Source organism: Lissotriton helveticus, chromosome 12 (genome assembly GCF_964261635.1).
Source record: "Lissotriton helveticus chromosome 12, aLisHel1.1, whole genome shotgun sequence".
NCBI classification, from domain to species: domain Eukaryota; kingdom Metazoa; phylum Chordata; class Amphibia; order Caudata; family Salamandridae; genus Lissotriton; species Lissotriton helveticus.
In genome coordinates, this window is record NC_136073.1 from 165,086,443 (window position 1) to 165,108,998 (window position 22,556).

Genomic DNA, 22,556 nt, shown 5'->3' on the forward strand with positions numbered 1-22,556 from the left:
TGGGATCTCTGATGTCTGCTTTTGTCAATCTCTGTAATGGTTTTGCAATCAATGAAAATCCACTAATCCACTGTCTGCAATAACCTACCATTCCCACCTGTCTTTGAATTTTAGGTGGCTGCATTACTTGTATCATTTTGATTCTTTCTGTTGTGACTTGTCTTTATTCCTTAACAATCTTGTGACCTAAGTATTGTACTTCATTTTGGCAAAGCTGCAATTTTGATGGAGACACTTTATGTCCCTCTTCAGCCAAATGATTCAACAATGCTACAGTGTCAGTTACACATGCATCCTTTGTTTTCGATGCAACCAAAAGATCATCAATGTACTGTACTAACACAGACTCTCCAGGCATGCTCAAGTTTTCCAATGATTTCTTTAGCAGCTGATTAAAAATTGATGGACTCTCAGTGTACCCTTGCGGAATTCTACACCATGCTAGGATACGATTTTGGAATCTGAACACAAAAATTGGTTGGCTTTCTGGATGCAATGGAAGAGTGAAGAACGCATTGCACAAATCAATCACAGTGTACCATTCCGCATCATGAGGAATCTGATACAGAATCACTGCTGGATTCGGAACAATTGGACAACATGGACAACAATTTTATTAACCTTTCTAAGGTCCTGCACAATTCTAAATGTTCCGTTAGGCTTTTTCAATCCCATAATCGGTGAATTACAAGGACTGCTCTCTATTTCTCTCAGTATTCCCTGCTCAATCATTTTGTCAATCACTGGAGTTATTCCTAAAATTACTTCTGTAGTCATCTTATACTGAGGTATATTTGGGTAACTTGCACCTTCTTTTACTGTGACTTTCACAGGATCAACACCTTTCATCAAACCTATATCTTTTCCAGTGAAATCCCATACTCCTGCCTCTTTCAATTCAACAGGAATCTTTTCTTTATCAAAAACAGGAAATAGCTTATCCTGCTCTGCCTCGATCATGAGCATTGTCATTTTATACAAACTGTCTTCATCTGGAGTTTGCAATTCTATGCCATCCGGTGAACAGTATATAGCACAGTTCATCTTGCACAATATATCCCTACCTAACAAATTAACAGGACTACTACCACACACCACAAATCGATGCATATCTTCCAATTTCTATTTCAACTGGTTTTGTCAAGGGAGTTTGTATTTGTCTGTTAGCTACACATACAACTTGAATGGTCTCTCCCGAGAGAGGAAGATTTTGAACTTCCACTTATCTAACAGTAGAACGGGTAGCACCAGTGTCCACTAGGAAAGTTATTTCCACATCATTCACCTTTCCGCTCACAAAAGGACCTGACTGATCTACCTCAAGAGTGGCTCCAAGTACATACTCTTCTTCTTCTCTCAAACATCATCAGAAACTTTCATTTGGTTCACTGCCATCCTCATCTTGTAACCAATACTGAGGACACTCATTCACTCTTTGAGGTCTTTTTACCTGTTCAACTCTGCTGAATCCTGTCTCTGCACTGTATCTCTGCTAGTTTACACTGTATGGCAGTGGCGGTTGTGGCACCTGACTTTGTTGATTTGCTATCTGCTGTTGTTGTGTTTGCTGTTGATTTACCTCAAACTGCACCTGCCCATTCAATGATGTATTTTCTCCGTTTAGTCTAGGTGGACATTTACACTCTTTCTTCCAATGCCCTAACTTGCTGCAATTGAAACATGGAAATTTCTTTTTCAATTCAACAATATTCCCTACTAATTTAGGTTTACCTTTAAAACTACCTTGATTCCCTGTATTCATACTCTCCATTTGCGCAACTTGCTGCTCCGCTACCTTCACTTGTGCCCACATGGCTTTTTCTTTCAGTTTTTTCTGTTTTGCATCAATTTCTTTACTACAATGTTTTGCCTGTCGCAGTACTTTATCTACTGAGCTCGACTACCATCCTATCATGCTGTGTCTAATCATGTCTGAAATTTCTGGTCTCAAACCATATACAAATCTATATATGAAGTGACCCATTTCTTTTCCATTCAGTTCCTCATAACCACTATACTGTTTGAATACTAACACCAATCTTTCATAGAATGAATGTACAGTTTCTTTCAGCTCTTGTGTGGTCCTGTCTATTTTCACCCAATCAGTTTCCTTTGGTGGTATTTTATTTTTCAGCCACACTATCACTTGTTCGTACTTTATCATTACATCTGGTGATGGAGCTCCTGTTACTTTGTCTCTGGGATACTCTTCCCTTGGCCAATCTATAGATATTTTGCATTCTGTCCATAGGTCTGATGGCACCACTGTGTCAAACAATCCATCCAAATCAATCCATAAAACTTTTGACACTTTTACAAATCTGTCTACCTGTCGGTACCATTCCACTGGTTTCTCTCTCAACCTAGGAAAATCGTTTGTGAATGACAATATGTCTTGTCTGCTCCAAGGAACATGTACATATCCTCCTCCAGGTATCTCTCTCATGGGAAACACAGTTGCCACTGTCTCTTTTTCCCTGATTGGAAAAGCTAATGTGGATTTATCACTGGTTTCTTCTTTCTTCTTTGCCCACTTAACCCTCCATTTACTTACATCTCCCCATTTTCGCAACAGCACAATCAAATCTTTTATTTGGTCTAATCTCCCAGCAGTATTCATTTTTTCAATGTCTCTTTCTGCAAAATCTACTCGATAGGTCTTCTGCAATGATTTTATTTTTGAAAATTCTATTCCACATTCACTTGCCACCTCTTCTCTGATCATACATTGTTTTGGCCTTCCATGTTATGCTTTTACATAAAAACATGAGCTCATCATCCTGATATGTTTTTAGTCTGTCTGTTCCAATAGTTCCAATTATTAATTCTTCCATATCTACTTTTAATTTGGCCACATCCAGCACTTTTGATTCCTGCTCTTTTAATTTAAAAGTTTTAATCCAATCACTCAATTCTTTATCTGATGGTCCTATAGGTGTTTGCGTTAAATCTATTTTGTCTATACTTCTCTCTGGGGTTGCAGAGTCAGATTATGTTCCTGTCGGGTATCTGCATGACAAAATTTGATTAAAAGTCAATTCTGGTGGATTTACATTTACATTCCGCTTTATTTCTGACAAATCAGGATAAATATTCTCTGTTACTTTCTGCAGACTCTGTTGTAATGGAATTGTTAAGCTTGGCTCTTTTATTGTTTGATTTTCGAATACTGGTATCACAGGTCCTATTGTTACTGGGACAGTTACTGCTTCCATATTCTTAGTAAGGTTTTGAATCAGTTCATGTGCAGAACGTTCATAATCAGAAATATCGGGCTGTACATCATTTCGCCTTTCAGTACTTAGCACAGTTTTATGCAAGTTATTACTTTGTACCTGAGTACCTGTAATTCTAACTTCTCCTATCGGTGTACTTGGGACATATCTTGTTTCTACTCTCTCAGGGAAATCTAGGAAATTTGATGGTTGTCTCAGAGTTTCACTAACTCTCTCATCTGCTATTGGAGCATTCGGGGTAGTCCATAAAGAACCTGGTTGATATGGTGGCGGTCTCCTATTTAATATTTCTTCTAACACAGCAGCCTTTGATTCACTTTCACCATAACTTTGATTCCCTATCTCTATGTTTTTTCTTTTCTGTGCATTTCCGCCCTTCACATTCTTCCACTAGTCTGACTGGATACATGCCATCACACTTGTTACCATTTCTCCATCTACGCATTCTACTCTCATGTGTTTCTCCCCATAAATCTCGACCTCTACCTCTTGGTCTGATATGCCTGCTTAACCTCTCGCTTTCCAGTTCATGCATCTCATCTTCCCATTCGACCAATGCTTCAAATTGAGTTGGTCTAGGTCTTGGTTCAAGCTTCATCATTCTGTCTCTCAGATTTCTCAAAATTGCCAAATCAAAAGATCCTCCTTCTGGAAAAGCTAACACACCGTCATCCTTGGTATACCGTACCCAATTCTCCAACCAAACACACGTATGGTAACCATATTTCGACATCATATGAGAAGCAGGTGTTTTTGGCGAAGGAAGTATTTTTCCCTCTCTCATAACTACCTCTTTGTCTTTTACAAACATGTTTTTCAACTTTTTAAACCATGAAGGTTTCTTCTTGTCTTCGTCATAATAGTAATAAGACATTTTTCTGATAATTCTCTGTCTTACAAAAGATCGCACAATTCCCTGTTTGCTGTTCCGTAACATCAACCTATCACAGCGCAGTTTGCACTAGCGCACCAATTAGAACAAGATATGTCACTGTAGTGCTTAACCAATAACTCTCGCTGTTTTCCGTGATGCACCAATCAGCTCCTACTCTGTCTTGATCACGAGGACCAATCCCAGCGCGACACTTTTGACATCGCCAGCGCTCCGGCTTCTGCAGCGCTGGCTGACCCCTCCTTTACAGGGTTTTTTCAAGAAGCCGTATTTACAAGATATTTTACAAAATTAGTTAGTAACTTACACCAAACAATACCATTTACCTGTTTCTCTAATAAAGTGATAGATTTCTCAATCATACAAGTATTTTGTAACTGGAGTAGATAACGCTTATCCCTGCAGAATTTTCGACTCATCGATAAAGTAGCACTACCCTCTACCTTACCCTTCTATCAGGCAATAATGAACTCGCTTCTCCAGGAAAGCACATACAGAGATCTTTTTCACCTCCTTAGAGACAATCCCAGAGTTTCACCAGAGCGCGTATTGCAATTACATTCACACACGTTCATACGGAAATCCCTATTCATATATACACGAACTCTGTATCACCAGTAGGCAGCGCTTACCTCTAGCCCACCACAGAATTCCTCTTTCGTTAGTAAAGTAGATGCCACTCCTTTACCCTTCTATCAAGCTCGGGTTGAGTTCTATTACTCTCCCAGCAGTACGTTTTAAACCAGGATACGCAATGATCCCTGTGCTTGAAGGCTGAGATTTTATAGACTGTCCTCACTATACATTTATCCTTTCACACCTAATGTCCCTAAACAGTGATATGCGACAATACCACCGCAGTATTCAACGATACTCCTTTTTTGAAACAGACCAATGCACTGTGCGACTTTACATGCCACACTTCCTCTGCCTGCAGACAGAGGCACTAGCTTCATACAACACTTGGAAGCCTTTTCAAAACTACATATAACACAATACGGACTCAACAGATGTTAGTCATAATTCTGTACATTAAATTCTATATAGTACTTTATACATAACCCTAGCTAATTTTCTTAGCAACCACTACTCTGCTACCAAGATATAACTGCTACAGCGGAACTCCAAAAATCATTTCTAATCAGCACTTACCATTTCCCTGAAACCTCCGAACACACACTCATTCGTCAGTGGGGCCCATAACACTGCACTTTTACTCTATTCACTTAAACTTGGCTTCAAGGAATTTGGTAAAACACAATGGAGTAATGCTGTAACATTTGGTGGAATGTCTAAACCTATTTAACTAGTTATTATTTACACCTACAGTTTATACACTTTACCATGGTTATATTCAAACATGAATTTTATTTAAGACACATCACCATAGTGGCAATGGATCTGCTAGAAAGAAAATTAGGCGTAGGAAAATCACACAAGACTAGCTTTAATATTCCATTTTCCCAATCTTATTAAAAGCAAAACTTTAATATGTCTGACATTTAGGCATTGATTATTTCTTTATTAACTAAAAAATCTTAAACGTTATTTCAGAATGATCATTTTATTTAGAGCTCAGAAACCAGTCATTTATTTAGAAGTCAGTTAAAAGTTTAGCAAAGGACAGATAGTTCCAAATCCATTCTCTCCTAACATCCCTAACTAACGCCCTCATCTTATCCTTCAATCCTGCAAAGCAAACAAGAAAAATAAGTCAAAGTTTCTTACATCCAAGAATCGATCTGCAATCCGACAGCACTTCGAGAGGAAATCGAAAGAGCGACTACCTCTAAGCAAAATCAGGGGGTTTTATACACTAATTTCCTAACTTAATCGATCTAAAAAGTATCTAACATCACCTATTTGGGTTCTGATTGGACAATTTGGGGTGGGTGAGCATCTCCTCACCATTACAACATCATATTCACGATGAATCAGCGAAAACATAATGCATTATTGTTTAGGACAGTCTTTGGCCTGGTCACTTCCTTGACTCGCAACATTGCGCTGTATTCCCACGTTCGGAATACTTGACCGTCCATGTTTTGGCAATCATCTTAACTTCAGGGCACAGCAGCCTTGAACTTCCCATCCGAGCACAGGCAGCTCACTCTCGCTGGCAGGCTTTGGGCATGCATGCGAAGTCCAGCACTTGCTCACAGTTAGCCAGAGTAGCCGGATTTTGTAGGCCTCAGAGGCCTCTTTTGGAACTAGCATAGAAACAAACACAAGTTCATGTTAATTATGGTACTGAAACCTTTCTGTTTTCCTCCCACCATACTAATGTTTCCCTATTAGTTATTACCTAGCAGGTAAGCCACATAAATGCATTTTATACTTACATATCCGACGACTTTTCAGAACAATAATGTGTACAATAAGCACATTCATATTGCGTTTATTTATATTTAAGCTGTGCGTTAGTTCAAAACACAATAACCACACAAATTAGTTAATTATATTGCTTCATGCAAGCAAAATTAGTATAGCCTCGTGTTCATGTATGTGCATCTTGTACTATTGTTGATTTAATACACCACACCACAACACACTATTAGTAAATGTTAATGTTATGGAACATTGATTTTACAAGGGGTGCACAAAATGTTGTTTTGCCACCTTGCTCCATCAGCTCCACATAGAGAGAAACAGAGTCCAATGGCATTCTATGTCAATTCCTTTCCGAGATTATATCAAAATAATGGTAGAGTAACCCACAAGCATCAACAGATCTGTAATTTGGAGACACCCCGGGTTTCCCCTCCACAGTCTTTCTGGAATCTCACTCACACAAAAGCCTGGGAAAACAAATTATAGACTAATAGATTCCATTGGACGAAGAAGGTTTAAGCACGTGCACTTCAAGTTTCTATGTTTTCATAGCACTGGTTCCTCCATATGAGTGATACCATGTCATAATTTATCCCTTTCAATTAGCTATAATTTTCGACTCAATGCGGTTAATATTAAAAAGTTTATAAATATAAACTTGCCATTCCAAAATTGTCAACTTCTAAGGGCAGTCTACAATGGCAGACAAGGAAATTGTATTCGGATAAAAAAAAACAGAGAAAAATGGAAAAAAGGAAGTGTTTAAATCCAAATAGGATGTCTCTCCTCCCAACGCTGGTGTCCTCCTTATTAATATTTGGATGATGTTTGATGCCATTTAATACCCCAGTTAATTCCACAGATCTTTGCCGATGAACCTCATTTTTTCCTGCCAGCAGCTGATGCTCAATGCTCCAAACTTCCCACAAACCTCTGAATCATTTCCACATCATCGAACACCCACATTCCCAGGGCATCAAGAGCCACAGCCTCCCCAACCACTCTACTGTACTCATTCTCATCTCGGCTCAGATGTCTCCAGGCCCTTCTGTTTTTTAGCATTGTTCAGAAGGTCTCATAGACACTCAGCATTGCTGATGCCTGGGATTCTGAATAGTCACTTATCGGTAAGTGGCGCACACCCTATCTGCCTGTCTTCTAGCTTCCAATGTCACTGTCCTCTTATGGGTCTTATACTCGTCCATGCCACCAACATGCTCACATTTTCCTCGTGCTGAGACTGGGCAGAGGCTGAGCAGGTCATACCTTTGGGACATGGCTCGGGCTCGGCCTCCTGGAATAACTTTGAAAGGGTGAGGATGATATTATTTGTTGGTACCTAGGAATTGGAGCAATTTCCCATAGTGGTAGCGTAGTTACAGAGAACTGTTAACATTCTAATGTCTCCATGTCCTTTGTTGTTGAACAATGATGTGCAGTGGGAGGTATGGCTTGGATGTTTGACTGTGGGCCCACTCCATGGTCCAGAATCCTTTTACTAACCCCAACCAGGTCTTCTCTTATGTGGCACAGATCCCCTCCACAAGAGGTCAGAACTTGTAACTCAGATTCTGTGCTCAGCAACGAGGTGCATTTTCTACCTTCACTAAATCCTCTTCCTCATGCCATAACTTAATATGCCCCAGCGCCGGCTCTAGGGCTGTGCGACCGCGGTCACCGCATTGTGCGCTAACTTGGGGTGTGGGCCCCATGTGCAAGTACATGCTTCCTGATCCTGGCCTCCAACAATTTTCAGACATTAATAAAATTGTCAAGATGGCTCCAGTGATTCATGTTCTTCCTGGGGAGAGACCGGAGTTTTGTCTAGTGGAAGTTTTGACTCATCATAAGGTAGTGTAGTGGGTTAATATGTCTGCTGCAAATAACTTGTACTATGCAGATCACAGAGGTGCATATAATGTAAATGGGTCAGTGGGTTACTGCTTTGTCACAGAGATCCTTTTGATACTTGATTTTTACATAAGTTAAAATCCTAATATAGAATAGTATTGTAATAACTTTCATCAAAGAGCTGCATGCAAACTGCAAGGTATATAATAGAGCGATATTGTTTTTTTGCCCAGTCTTTCAATATCCTAATCTTGCAAAAATGGTTTATTTGGATAGAAATCAGTTCTTATTATAAAAGAGAACACCTAACAATGGTGTTACGTTTTAAAATCTGATTTTGTGCTTTCCAGATGAAGGACTCTTGAACTATACTACCTACCAGTATGAATGAGATGTGACTCTTACACCTTGTCCTCTGTCTTACGTAACATTCCCTATGCACTGATTAACACATGTATGATTGTCTTTGTGCAATGTGTGTGTGATGTAAAGCGCTCTGACACCTTACTCTGGTATTAGTGGCACTATAAAACTAAATGAAGCTGAGAGACAGTGGTTATGGTGACTTGAGAGGCACTGTTAAATGGTGGTAGTTAAGGAAACCATGGCAGAGGTAGACATTTGGGGGGCGCCAACACACATTGGTGCACAGGGCATCACCAGTGCTAAAATTGGCCCTGATATGTTCCACCTGCTTTCCTCCGACTGCACGGGTATTCAGTCCTTTACATTGCAGGTTAAAGATGATACATCAGGCATGTGGAGCCTGTGACTGCAGTCCGGATCGGTTTTCAGATTTCTTCTTCTCTTAGTACCTTCTCCCACTGCATGACAATCTCCTCCAGTTTCTCTATTGTTTGTGTGGTGGGTTTCTCTGCGAGTCTTGATGTCCTTACCATATTCTCCTTTCCAAACTCCTTTCTCAAGATATGAGCGTCAGTTACATGTCATTGGTGGAGTCAGGCGTGGCACCTGGATGGTGGTGGCATGCTGCTGTGTCGCTCCTATTTAGTGGTAGCCAGGACACTGAAGGTTGTGTTTTTGTAAGTTCTACAGTCCCTAATAGTATTTTCTTTCAAAGTTGCCAGCATTGCCTATTATTGAATTTGTCAATACTGAACCTGCCATAAACCTGTTCCATGGAGGCTTTTTATAATGATAGAAAACTCATCACCCTTGTTAGTGACATTGGTGTACAGATCAGATTAATTCATATTTAAGGACCGAGGAGTTGAGCTTCCATTCCCTTTGTTATATCACCCTTGTAGAACAATTCTGTGACCTGTAACAAGATTGCTGGGGTGAATGAATGAATTGATAAAAACCGTGTTCACACAGGTCCACTACTAATGCCATTCATGGGCCTTCCCAATGATGAAAATAAAGATGCCGAATACCAGTGGGGGTGCAAGCCAAAGTAAGCTTATCCAAACCCGTAAAGTTGAATACTCAGCATGTACCGGAGAACAAGATGTATGATTTCATGGTCTTCCTGAGGGAGGACCCTGTCTTCATATGCAGGTGGGACACAGGGGATCTCAGACCTTCTGATAAAGGCACCAAGGATGCTGGAGCAGATATAGTATTTTCTGTTGCAGTATGGTGGAGGTAGGGTGACCAACCATCCGTAAATTTCACGGACAGCCCGTAATTTTGGCCGTCTGTCCGTTGTCCGTGAAGGATTCTTTAACGGACGCCATTTGTCCGTAATTTTAACCAGGCACAGCTTCCACCCCCCTCCCTTCTTGACACAGATGCTGTTCCAAAGCTCAGATACCCAGCAGCATTGGAGAGGCACAGCGGGATGGCAGCCCTGACACCTCCAGCCCTTGATGAGCTGTTAAGAGGTGCTCGAAGGTGACAGAGGAGGGGTTGCAACTTCAGGAGCAGGGGCATCTATTCAGATGCAAACAGCCCTGAATGACTTATGCCTCTGCAATTTAGAGGGGCCTTACACATTCCATTTCTACCCAGTGCCCCAAACATCCTAGACTCCGCTCAGCCAGATTACACGGAGGCAGCACATGGTTCTCTTCACAGAGCTTAATTACTGTCACTAAATTGTAAGCAAACCTCCGTTCTTTGAACATGAAGTCTATAATGTAATACAATAAAGAAAAGGCACAATCGCACCCACACTGATTAACAAAGTATTGAGGACAATCAGTTCTCTTAGAGTATCTCCTGTAAGTACTGTACATCACAGTGGGGGATGGCATTTTGGACAGAGAGCCTCTTGTGCAGGAGGGGGCGAGGAGCCCAAGATGATACTAGAATAATGCATGCCCACCCCTGTGCCCACCCTGGTGGATCCTGTTCTCCCTCCTGTGATGGCTCTTGTCCCCCTTGTGGTGGATCATGTCTCTGCCCTGGGTGGCTTCTGTCCCAGTCGTGAAGTTCTTGATGGGCCTCTTCTCAGAAGTGCTCAGCTCAAAATTAATATGGAAAGGTGGGCGAGTAAGTAAGTGAAGGGATGGGTGGATGGATCGTTGAATAAATGAAAGGGTAAATGGATGAATGAATGAGTGAATAAATGGATAATGAGAGAGGATGGATTGATTGATGAATGAGGGGAAGGATGGATGAGAGAAAATGTAAATAGCTGGATGTATGGGTGGAAGGGTAGCTGGATGATGGATGAGGGGAAAGATGGATGAGGGGAAGGATGGATGGATGAATGGAGGGGAAGGATGGATGGATGAGGGGAAGGATAAATGGATGGGAAGGATGGATGGATGAGGGGTAGGATGGATGATGGATGAAAGGAAGGATGGATGATGGATGAAAGGAAGGATGGATGAGGGGAAGGATGGATGGATGAGGGGAAGGATGGATGGATGAGGGGAAGGAAGGATGGATGATGGGAAGGATGGATGGATGGATGGATGGATGATGGGAAGGGTGGATGGATGATGAGGGGAAGGATGAATGGATGATGAGGGGAAGGATGGATGGATGATGAGTGGGTGGGTGAAAGGATGGATGGATGGAGAATGGGTGGGTGAAAGGATGGATGAGGGGAAGGATGGATGGATGAGGGGAAGGATGGATGGATGAGGGGAAGGAAGGATGGATGAGGGGAAGGAAGGATGGATGAGGGGAAGGATGGATGGATGAGGGGATGGATGATGAGTGGATGGGTGGGTGGATGGTGGGTGGGTGAAAGGATGGATGAGTGGATGGGTGGGTGGATGGATGGTGGGTGGGTGGATGGTTGGGTGGATCATGGGTGGGTGGGTGGATGAGTGAAATGATGGATGGATTGATGGATTGATAAGTGCAAGGGTGAATGAATGGACGTATGAGTGAAAGGGTGGATGTAAGGATGGATGAGTGAGTGAAAGGGAGGGTAGATGGACAAAAGGATGAATAGATGTGTGAAGGAGTGAAATGATAGATGGATGAGTGATAGGGTCAATAAATGGATTCATGGGTAGATGAGTAGATGGATGGATGGGTGGGTGGATGGATGGAAGGAAGGAAGGTTGGCTAAGTGAAAAGGTCGATGGAGAGAGAAAGGGAGGATGGATGGATGACTAAAAGAGTGTATGGGTGGAAGGATTAGTAAGTGAAAGGATGGCTGCATTGGTGAAAGGGTAAATGGCTGGATGGATGAGTGAATGGATGGATGGGATGAAGAGTGGATGGATAACTGTACAGATGGATAGGGTGAAAGGGTGGATGGATGGATAATGGATGGATGAGTGTATGAATACAATGTCAGAGGAAGGACCATGTAAGTGTCAGGTGAGATCAGTGCATGCAGAGTGAGAGAGAAGCAAGTGCAAGGTGGTGAGAGCAGTGTAAATGCAGGATGAGTGGTGTGTTTGTGTGGTGCAGGGTGTATGGCAAGAATCAAGGGTCATCTGTGAGAGTGACTGGTGAGAGGATTTAGTGCAGAGTGAGTGGCGTGGTCCTATGAGTTCTGACAGACTGTTATCCCTGTGTGCAGGCAGCATGAACTGGGTGTCTGTATGAATACAGGCTGAGAAGTTTGTCCGTGTGAGTGCAAGGTGAAAGGAGGAAGTGAAGAGTAAGTGGTGTGATACCAGGCTGAGTGCTCTACTTGTTTGTGTAATATCAGTGCACGGTAAGTGTTGTGCCCACGTGAGTGAAGATGTGTGTGAAGAAGTGAATGAAGTGTGAGCTATGTGAGTGACAGGAGTGCCTATGTGAATGCACAGTAAGCAATGTGACAGTGGGAGAGTAGAGTGAGAGGAGTGACTGTAGGGTGAGTGATGTGACTTATGAGTTTGGGTGCGGGTGAAAGTGCAGAGTGTGAGAAATGAATGCATGGTGAGAAATGTGCTTGCTTGAGTGAGACTGCAAAGTGAGCAGTGAGAGTGACATGTTAGTAAAGTGGCACATGAGTGCAGGGTGAGTGATGAGCTTGTATAAGTTCAGGGTGAAAAGCATGAGCGCATGGTGACTGATGTGAGTGCAGTGTGATCACTGGAAGTGCATGGTGAGCAGTGTGCTGATGTGCCTAAAGGGTAAGTGGAGGGAGAACGGTGTGAGTTCATGGCGAGGGACAAGTGTATTGTGGTTGATGTGAGTACAAGGTGAGGTGTGTGCTCATGTGAACACAGGGTAAGAGGAGAGAGAATGGTGTGAGGGTAGGGTAACAGCATGAGTTCTGCCTGATGGCTGTGAGTGTAGGGTGAGTGGTGAAAGTGACAAGTTGATAAGTGAGTGGAGTGGCGTGTGCGTGCAGGGTGATTGGTGTGCTCATGTGTGTGCAGGGTAGGAGGAGGGTGAATTGTGTGAGTGCATGGTGCGCAGTGTGATCGCTGTGAGTGCTGAGTGAGAGTGAAAGTGAAGGGTGAGTGATGAGAATAAGGAGTGAAGTGTGAGAATGCAGAATGTATACCAAGACACCCGGAGTAAGAATTGCATTGACGTGTGGTTTGAATATGCCCAGTATAAAGCCTGGCCACAGAGTGAAGCCTTTTAGTTAAAAGTTGTGCTAGGAGAAGTAGGGCCCACAGAATGATCTTTGAGGTGGTGAATGAATTAAATTCCAGTTACAAAGGTGCTACATCTGTGGCAAAAAAAGCACAAAAAAACTGTCCAGTTTCTAATTGCTAATTTGGGAGTTTTTCAGGAATCCCCCAGCAATCAGAGGTTACAGGCTCCAACTTCATCAATGACCAGCTTTTAGCACCGATGTCCTGGCGCTTTGCCTTTCTGTTGGAAACAAAATTAAGAACCAAGTCCATCCCTTGAGCATTTGAACCCGTGTGTTTGTGATCAATAATTGTCCATCACTTTATTCCCAACACACAATTCAATACTGTACATAAATGTTAGAAGGAATTAATATAGCATTCAATTAGTAAGACATTTTATTTCACAAGCAGGAGGCAGGCAGTACTGACTTATGCTATTTAAAAGGCACTGGCATCAACGTACTCAGTGCACTTGCATGAGGGAAAGGCTGATGGGTTGTATTCTGTTGACCCCTAGTGGTTCCCTGTTGACCCTTCCCAATGGATAGTGATGTAGAGGTATGAGTTCCAAAGTTCTTGCTGCAATGCCTCACCTTTGCCCTGCACCTTGTTTCCATCTTCGCAGTCCTCTGCTGGCCGAGTCTGCTGTTTGCAAGCTAGTGTGAGAGCCATGCTGCTTTTAGTGGTTTTATCATCCACACAGCCCAAGGCAGTCCCACTCAGTGATTGTGCACAGACTTGGCCAAGAAAGCTTTGAAGAAAGGCTGTCATGGAACTCTGGTTGGTGAAGAGGCTCTGCTTCGCCGGAACCCTATGACGGTTGGGGTTCTACAGTGGGAGATATTGCTCAGGCCCAAGTAGGAACCCAACCCTCAAATACAGCGAAGATCCATCCCCGAATTATACACGGGTGATCCAAATGGGGTCAAAGTAACCACTGATTGCAGTAAGAAATCTGGATTTATTGCCAAGTTTCTCAAGGTGCTTTGGTTTCTTCTGATAAGACTGAGACATGTTGTCAGACTTTCTAAACACCAAGCCTCCCGTTGCATCCTGATACCGTTCCACTGTCAGGGGAAAACAACTTCACCCCGACTTGTGCACAGGAACATGTCTGGGACATTGAAGTGGAACACATAGGCCTTCATCACTACACGTATACTGGATATACTACAATAGTCACACACAACATACACTTGGACGGGATTAAGTGATAAAATAGGGTATAACTCACGCTCTTCTTGCCTTTCATCCTCTTTATGCCTTCAATTTCTGAGAATAGCCTCCTCTGTCTCATGCCCATGTGCCTCAATCCTTCTTATTGTAATTCTACAATTGGCTGATAACTCATTTCATTGATCACAACCTCTCCTCTTTAAAACCCTATCCCTGTAATCTAACATTAACTAAACTCTACCAGTTTATCTATCTCACCAACCATTCACCTGAAGCCACATCAACCCTTCTAATTAGCACACCACCCTGGTATTAATACATAACAAAATTAATGCAATAAATGCATGCACTATTTTTGAGAACACTTGACTAATTGTATTGTATTGTATTGTAATTGCATTTGTAAAGCGCTTGCTACCCCTGATGAGGTGTTAAAGTGCTTTTTCGGCAAGTAGCACGCTACTCCGGGACCCAAAGAGGATTAGTGTTGAATTAGTATAGTGAAACATGCAGCTACATTTTAAGTGGTGGATAGGTTAGTCAGTTATTTGGATTCAGAAGCATAGCAGAAGGATAGAAGAGAGAAAAATGTTTGTATTTATATAGCGCGTGTTACCCCTTCACAATAACTAACAATAAACACTAACCTTGGGTTCCGGAGTAGCATTCTACACACCGTAAAGTGCTCATGCCTCGGCAGGGGTAGTAAGTGCTACATAAATCCAATTACAGCTCCAGGTACGTTGAATTTTTTGGAAGGGGAGAGGGGTGAGGAATCATACAATGACTTTTTTTGGGAGTGCTTAGCCGTCACAAACACTCCTTCTGGGCACATTGCGGGGGCACCAGCATCCCAAAACCTCACCATACATCCTGGGAGTGCTGAAATTTCCCTGGACTGCAGCATGCAGCATGCTGCTGACTAGGCGCGGCCGGTCCATGTGGATGGAGGGGTCCTGCCTCTCCATCTTTTGCCCCGTACGAACAGTGTCCTCAGGCTGAACAAAGGTCAGCCTGCCAGACAATGTTCACTTTCAGTTCAGGCAGCTAGGAGCCAGACATGCGCATATAGCACTGGCTCCTGTCTGCCTGAACTGAACTTTGCTGGGAAGAGGAAGTCCCTGAGGCCCTCCCCTCAGTGACAAGGGGTAGCATCACTGATTGCCTCGCACCTGGGCGCACAGTTTTAAGCCCAGGGTCGAGTGTCAATCAGTGACACTTCATCACAGAGTGGTTTGGGGTCAGTAGTCTCACTGACCCCAACCCACTCTGTGATGACATTGGGACTGCTGCCTTCCCTCATTCAGCTCTTTACTTCAAAGTAGGCTCAATGCAGTTGTTCTCCTTGCAGGTTGCAGAACTTTCAAATCTGTTCCCAGCACATGGCAGAGTGGAATTGTCAGTCAGAGACTCCATACCGTGGAGCACAGAAGAGTTTCTGGTTCTACCCTGGTGAGGGACCTCAGACTCTGGTTCCAGAGAAAACCTGGCACATTGGCTAGTGCTTTCTGTCCCCTACTGATAGCAAGTCAGCAGGCAAACTCAGCTCTGTGATCTGTTTCAGACAGTTGCCGACTTTGGTGTATTCCTTACATCTATAACCTTTGTTTCAGTGCAAGCAGGAAGGCAGGTTATGTTGGGTATTTCCCATCAAGAAGAATTATTATACGGGAGGTTTCCTGTCAGACGAGACCCAAAATGAAGGCAAAAAAGATTGAGAGGCTTTTCCATTCATGTTCCTCAACTTGATGTGAGTAACAAGGTCAGCGAAGAATGGAGCTGGAGGGGGGCAAAGGGTTTCCCAACTCTGCAAAAGGACCTCAGTCTCCTTCATTCCAATGCTTAGAGTCTGGTCCACCACAAAGGACTTCAGGAATGCATTGGAGGAAACCTGCAATTCATAATGGTGTCTGGGATCTCTCCAACCACTACCTTATGCACTTCGCCAGTACAGGAAATGTAAATGGATTTCTAAGTGACCACAGCATCATTTATCATTTAAACTCCACACACATCCTACTTGACATACATAGGCTACACACTCATAAGTTATCCATGTCCAGGGTCCCAGCATACCAAGACAATTTTGAGGATTATCTTCACAGGGCGGACATGCACCTCTAAAAGAGGGACACCCCTGGAATTCCAATACTTAATTTCCTCTTCCATCTCAGCACATCATCAGCAAAATGGCATCAGATCCCCATAATCCTCCATCTGGTAGTTGTCATGCTGAGTGCCACACTGCATTTATTGTTTAAGGGCTTTAAGCATCCTCTTTAAGCATCCTCTAGTATATCTGTTGCACCATTGGCTGTTTGGAGATGCTGCAGAACACAATTCCTGAATTTCAATTGGAGAGCACAGTATGAATCGTCCTAGTAGGTGCTCCTTCCTTACTTCTGAAAATCTACATCTACTATGGATCTTGTAATCGCTCAGCAGAGTTTGGAGTGCCTGTATATCATCTTCATGGACAATGCGTGTTGTAGCGGTCATCACTACCAACAGCGAAACACAAAACAGATCTTCACTTTAGAGACACCAAAATGATGGGTCTCGTTTTATTAATTGTTAGCAGGCTTAAAACAGAGTAACAATCATATTTTACTACAAACATAATGTGAACAGTGCGTTTAGTACAAGTGGGTAAGAATGGGGAGCGCTGCCTTCTTGCCTTAAGGCATCACTAAACTTGCATATCTTATGAAAGCAACTTCAGGTGTGACCTCCAATGCCTATGTCAGGGGCTCTCTCAACCTGGCAGTGGAAGTCAGTAAGAAGAATCAAATGGCCCATCTAGAGCATCTTTCCTACTGTCCAGCTCCAATAGAATCCTCCTTCTGCCCTTTTCCTATGCCCTCTCTCAGGACCATACCCTGCTCACCTGTGTTCTGTTCAGGTTGCCATCCTTTCGTCTCTCCGCTGTGTCAAGTGGGGGGTGGGACCATCTCTCCTCTATGTGCCACAGTTAGGGAGACTGCATAGAACTTCATACGTAGACTGCTGAACTTGCACTCCTTTCCCCAGCAATCCCCTCCATTCACTGCCTGTATTGAATCAGCAAAGTCATTCACTCTTATGTTGTGTGCCATAGAAATAGTTTCCTGGACGCCAACGTGTTACAGGCACTCTTGCCAGTGCCAGACACTGTAGCCCCTGCACTAGAAAACTGCAAAGCTGAACAGGAGTTCAAGCATCAATTGCAAGATGGTCACCACTGCGGCAAACTACAAAAGCATGGATTCAGGTTCACATCTGCCCAGCTGCAGCCTAGGAAAATCTTTGGTCTATAAAATTTTCCACTTTGAATTTCCAAAATACAAGCCTTGCTGGCAACAGATATCAGCTACATAAAACATACTGCTCATAACTGAAAGTAATCAAACTTGTTTCAATGAAGAATGCACCATGTCTATACCTGCTGCACAAAACATTTTCTGGCTTTGTAAAACTTTTTAACAGTGCTCACACATGTTTGTGGTCACTTCTGAGCAATTACCAACAAAAAAGTGTGACGTAAGTTTAAAAAAAAAACTAATCTTAGAGTTCAACAATATGATAAATTATTCAGATTTTAGCTCATATAAATGCAGAAGCTGTCAAGTTTCTCACCCCCCAGATTCCAAACTTTGAGACCGATGAATTATACTACAGAATTTCAAATTATTGGGGTATTGTCAGAGATTCATTGGCCACGGTATGAACTTCAAGCTCTAAATCCCACAGAGAATGCCCCCGCCCTCCTTAAACTGGATTGTCTATAAGGCACTGAACACCAGCATAAAATGTGGCAGCAGTTTGCATGTGGAAGAACAGGCGCTTTAACAGCTGAATCTGATTTTGAGGCTACGCAATAATGGTCATAGTATGCAAGTGCAACAAAAGCTTCCACATCTGTAAAACAGTTAAAATTGCATTCAACGCTTAAAAATTAACGCCCCCTAAGGAAAATAGTTGTTCAGGTTTAAAAGATTCCAACAAAGCAGTATGTCATAGCTCTGGGAAACCAACATTAACGACTAAATGACAACAAAAATGAAAATGATATAACAAAATATTCTTAACAAAATGTTCTCTTGCAGACTGTGTAAACAAAAAAAAAAAAAATGGGCGGTATTTTTTTGGTAGGGGGGGGGATGTATGGACCCTACTTGTGAGATGCCTTTTCACTACATGCATTCCCCCACTGTGGCAGTAAAAATAAAATAAAAAGTAAGAAATAGCTAATAGGCAGAGTGGGGACACATGGGATATTTGAATCAGTCAACAAAACAACACAACCTCCTTAACCAGTACAAAAGAATGTAAATGCTCTTTTGAAGACCTGTGAAAAACGTGTGTGTGTCGGAGATAAGAAGTTTGGCGCGCGGGTCTTTCCAAGTCACTCTCGGCTGAAAACGGAGGTGGAAAAAATTAAAAATAAACATCGCGTGCAGGCATACTTTGAAAGCCACGGGGCGCGGCGGGGGCGAACGGGGCCAGCCCAGAACATTTGCACCACTCCCCCCTCCCCTAAATCCTACTATCCATGGCTTTCAGAGCATACATTTTTTATGTATTTCCACCTCCATTTTCACCCAAGAGTGACCACCAGCTGCAAGAGCTGCTTTGCAAACTAACTTGTCTGTGATCCTGTTGGTATTTTTTTTCATCTTCCTAGTTTGTTTAGATAGACCCAGGCGCACACCTCCAAACAGGCAGCAGGGCACAACTGCGTGAAAGCTGCACATGGTCTGTTCGCAAGCTGACGTAAGTGCACGAGCACACATCTAAAGTGTGTCATCATCTTGATAATGCGGGATTTCTGGTCTATTGTTATCTTACCAGATCCCAGCTCAGGTCGACTGAATTGTTGGTACCTGTCATTGAGTAAAAGGCAATCCACTACTAGGTTAATCAAGAAAGAACTTACACCACTCTAAAGAACCACTTACCACTGGAAAAGGTTAAAACGTTTAATTTAAAGCCAAAAGTATCTGGAGATACAAACATCTCAGAATAAGGTTCAAAAGATATACAGGTATCAATATAAAAAGGAACTCTCTGAATGCTCTCAATCGACAAAAGGAAATTATCAAAAATATCTCAAATACCATTAGAGTTGCAAGAATCGCTGTGAGTTGCAACTTGAGTCATTTACAGAAAAGAAAAATACAGGTTAGTCTGTCCCTACCCTAGACTAAGTGACATCCCTACTTAACAAGATCTTTACCTAAAAAGGTGTCAGCAGTGGTGACTTCCAAAGAAGATCACACACTTCCCTTAGTCTTTGTCTCAAAGTCGAAGTCTTTCAATTCTCTATCTGCCTACCCATCCACTCTCTTAGGCTCCTCAGATCATCTGCTCTAACTCCACCCCGGGGTGCTATCCCTAATACAAAATCACATTTCCAATAGGAACGCCCCTGTAGACGCCTCTCACGTGGTGCAGTTTTGAGCGGCAAATTCCGTGCTGGTGCTCCTCTGGACTCTTCATTAAAGTTGACCTTGCTTCCCAGGCTTCTCTCCGTCCAAGCGGTACCCCCTAAAACTCCTGAAGACTCCTACAGGCCTGTGCCTGGCGCCTCTGAACAAGGGCCTATTCATTATTTCTGATTTAAGTTCCCCTTGCACCTGCAAACAGATACTCTCTCGGTAGGCCCCAAATTCCAGTCTCTACCATATCTAAGAGTCATAAAACATCTTGAACAGACCTATCGTTCGTGCTCTGTGCGACTTCTCCTTAACGAGCTCATGCAGATCAAAGAAACGACTTTATCTATTCAGGCATACTAAAATTACATGAAACGGGCCTCTGCAATATGCACATTAAATTTCTTTGTTTAAACAGTATTTTAACTAACACACATTACTAAAATATAACACATCTATTTAAAACATACTTCAATTCCATGCTTAATAATACTTTGCAGTAAAATGACATTAGAATCCAAGTCACCAAAAGTGTAGCAGCATCTTTCGTTTCTTGTGAAATGCCATGTGGCCTACACATTTTCATGGTTTGCAGAATTACATTTCGTTTCACTTAGTCATCTAACGTGTGACTCCAACATCATTTTAACATTTCTACAACCTCTACATTAGTTTTTCACACTTATATATGCATCTATTCTAATTAAACACTCTATATAAGTTGACACTCTTGTATATTCCACACTAAACTAATACTACGTGCTTGTAAATATGGTGCACTTCTACATTTTCAGATTTGTGCTCTCTCAATCTGTTCAAGCATCACGGGGCGGGCATATATCTTGCCCCACCTTGTCCCGCGCCATGCTTGCAGAGTTAACGCAGCAAACCCAGACCGACCTTTCAACAAGTACAGACAGGTAAGCGAATTCAATAACCGCTAGTTTGTGAGTCTGCTAAATAGGCTTGCATTAAATATAGGCATCTGGTGGCATGTTTAAATAGGCCTCAAGTGGAAGGCACGGCTTTCATACTAGGTAGAAACACGGTCAGTTTTTCTGACAAAACAGAATTGATTGGCCAGTCTGTGCGTTGTTATAGTTGGTCTGTGTATGCAGCTGGCTGTCTTGAAGTAGAGAGTTTTTCAAGGTTACTTTATTTTCCCTGAGTAAGTCTGTTTTGGGGAGGCATGAAGGGTAAATGCGCAAGACGCGACAAAAGAACCAGCAACACTGTGGCTGAACTTACTCTCTCTCACAGCTGCCAAGGGTTCAGATTGCTTATGTGTGACATTTTCATAATTTCAGTTTAATTATGAGTGACATTCGACAGCTATAAGTGGCACAAAATAAGCAATGAAGACGAGGGACATATACAAATAGCAGAAGTTACTCATAGCTGCCAAGTTTTAAGACTGTTTATGGTTGACATTTCAAAGGATTAATTGTATTTAAAAGAGACATTGCAGTTACAATTGTGTGACACCTTGAGTGACACTTCCTCACAAATGAAATCGAGGAATAAGGTCCATGTAAAGAGAGACATTTCGGATCTACCTACTTCTGAGCCGTGAGAAGCCCTGCAAAAGACCTAGAAACTGCTGTAAATTCCCTGTAATGGCAGGCTGCTAACTGATTTTGTTTTCTAACGTATAGAATTCAATACCTTTGGATTAAGGTCTCGCTATATAACATCATAAAAGTAAAACATGTTACCCAGAAAACATTTTGCCCGGATCATCTGCACTGGCCTGACCTGAGTGAAGGCTGGCCTGTGTGTCTATATTCGGGCCGAGTGCTGACTGGACTCTGAGAAAAACCTTTGTGTTATTGTAACCAAAAACACAGAAAACAACTTCAGTTTCCATAGCAACTGGTCACTTCTCCATGACCTGACTCCAGGTCATGCTTCAATATCCAAACCATCTCCCAGGTGTCAATTTGGAAGCAAATTCCTAACAATACAATTTGATAACAGTAAACCAATTTAATATTTGCAGACTTGCAAACTATGGCGCTTATTTACAAACCCCTTGTGCCACTTTTGCATAATTTTTAACATGAGAAATGTGAGGTACAGGTGGTGCTAGGGGGTTGTAAAGAAGCCCTGATGTTTCTACAATAGTCATAATCACTATTTGAAGAATCAAATACTTTTATTTGAGTAGTCACGTGGCACTATGCCCTGAACTTAAATCTGGTGCCAGGCAGTTGACAACCTGCCTTTAGACTGTGGGAGTCCTATGAGCATCTTGGCCATCCCGTGCTAGTCAGAACAGACAGAGGGACAGAAACGACTGGTAAAACGATGTCCGGGAGATAGGGCATCAGCAGAGTGCTCAACCATGTGATTGCAAGTAGGTAGCCGCACCCTGGGCAAACACATTCTGCTGTGCAGTGCCTATCACAGAGGCCCACTTTAACTACCATGGGTCCCTTTGAGTGTGAGGGTGAGAGATGAAAGCTTGAATCCAGGCTTGAGCAGCTGCCTGAACCAGAAGGCGAGTGCGTGCTTGGCCGAGCCCAAGTGGATCTGGCAGCAACTTCTTATGAGTTTAAATAATTGTAAGATGATACACAAATCCACGCGGCTTGTTTTTTTTTTTCAGCCTGCCCATCACTGTGACTTGAGAAACAATGTAATATTTCCCAACATGCTGCTGGTTTACCTGCTTGAATAAATAAGTTTGAAACTACTCTTGTTTGGA